This window comes from Octopus bimaculoides, chromosome 7, assembly GCF_001194135.2.
Source record: "Octopus bimaculoides isolate UCB-OBI-ISO-001 chromosome 7, ASM119413v2, whole genome shotgun sequence".
Classification (NCBI taxonomy): domain Eukaryota; kingdom Metazoa; phylum Mollusca; class Cephalopoda; order Octopoda; family Octopodidae; genus Octopus; species Octopus bimaculoides.
In genome coordinates, this window is record NC_068987.1 from 9,503,543 (window position 1) to 9,505,369 (window position 1,827).

The 1,827-nt window shown below is 36.9% G+C and overlaps 1 protein-coding gene across 1 annotated transcript in view; it reads right to left on the reverse strand.

Annotated features, from left to right (window-relative positions):
• Positions 1-1,827, reverse strand: part of LOC106884451 (archaemetzincin-2) — a 14,556-nt gene that overhangs the window by 3,924 nt on the left and 8,805 nt on the right. The window lies entirely within an intron of this gene.

A 1,827-nucleotide genomic window follows, 5' to 3' on the forward strand; every position in this document is an offset into this window, starting at 1 on the left:
TATATATATATACACATATATACGACAGGCTTCTTTCAGTTTCTGTCTACCAAATCCGCTTACAAGGCTTTGGTCGGCCCGAGGCTATAGTAGAAGACACTTCTACTATAGGGTTGGTGACAGGAAGAGCATCCGGTCATATAAATGTAGCGTAATTTGAAGTTGTTTAACACTGAGGTGGCTAAGATCAAATAGCAGGTGATCAATTTTGGAACATCAAAGGTGTTCCTAAAATGATCACCTGCTTCTGGAAAGCCTTAATCGATATATATTTCCTATAAAAATAAGAATATAGATTGAACACTCATCACCACTGCTACGAACACCACGACCTCCCCAAGAAACCGACATACATGAAAGAAAGAAAGAAATGGAAGAAGAAGAAGGAGGAGGAGGAGGAGGGGGAGGAGGGGCTGAAGAGAAGATAAAGAAAGGAATTTTAACTGAATGCCACTGACAGGTGTTAATTAATCTTAGTGACAGATTTGAGGTGTGCAGCGCGTGCGCGAGAGGCCGTACGTGTGTGTGTGTGTGTGTGTATGTGTAAAGGAAGAGAGACGTACAGTGTAGGAAACGAGTGGTTATTTACTTAGTATGTACAATAAAGGCCGTTTTCAATTCAATGAACAGAACATCGTAGATATCCACGAAGTCGTTAGTTCTTCAGGATAACAGTTATGCGAAATGTGATATTCAAAGGTTTCCCTAGGGATCTTGTAGAAACGTTAGTGATTAGTGTCAAGAAAGAGCTGCGACTTTGATTGGAAATTATGGCACGGTATTCACTTTACGTTGCTCGCCGTACAAAGTGCATAAGAATTTTTAGCAAACTTCTTATTGTAGTATATATATATGATGGGCTTTGAAATAGATTCTTTTTAACAAGAACAGAATTCATTCTTAAGGTATTAGGTTTGCTCAAGATACCAAGCAGTGGGACAGAATGCGACAGATAGACAGATAGATAGATAGATACAGGTAGTAAGACTGGCATAATTAAACAGGCAGATAGTTAGACAGACAGAAAGATAGATAGATAGATAGATAGATAGATAGATAGATAGATAGATAGATAGATACAGTAGTGGACTGGGTCTAAAAATATTGGTTGCCAGGAGACTAAGGGGGCCCACCCGCAACTACAATGCTATCATTTAATTTTTTTTGTTATAAGTATTCTTTTCAACTGTCTACAAACAGAACCAGGCTGAAATAATTAATGCATTCTTCCAGGAGTGAATAAAAAATTCTCAAACTTGAGGGGATGGGCCCTTCAGATACTAACATGCGCTCAAATATATGGATTCTAATGACGCAAGGGCCCACTTGCCATCGGGCAAACTGGCAAGTCCGTCACTGGATAGATAGATAGATAGATAAATAGATAGACAGATAGATAGATAGATAGATAGATAGATAGATAGATTGCTCCACACATTATACCATCAAAAAGAAGTATGCGTGTGATGTTGACTCTTTCATTGAGTTCTGTAAGTTGAAGAAAATTATTTAAAAATGCTTATAAACATGTACTAAAGCAATAACAACAACAACAAAGCAAAACAGAAATTTAAGATATACAAAAACTATAGAGTGCTTTTAGTACAAACTGTTTAATGGAGTTGCGTTGCGGGAAAATGTCCAAAATACACCCTTCTCTCGACGAAAGTTTTAAACAAATGTTTTAAATCTATCCGCTTACGTGAAGCTTTTGTTTTAATTTTGCTTGCTTTTGGCTGTGCATTTCTTTGTTTTTTGGGGGTTTTTTTTTAAAGAAAAAAATTCTTTGTTTTTTCTTTCAGCAATCTTTAGTTTTAAAGCGGAATG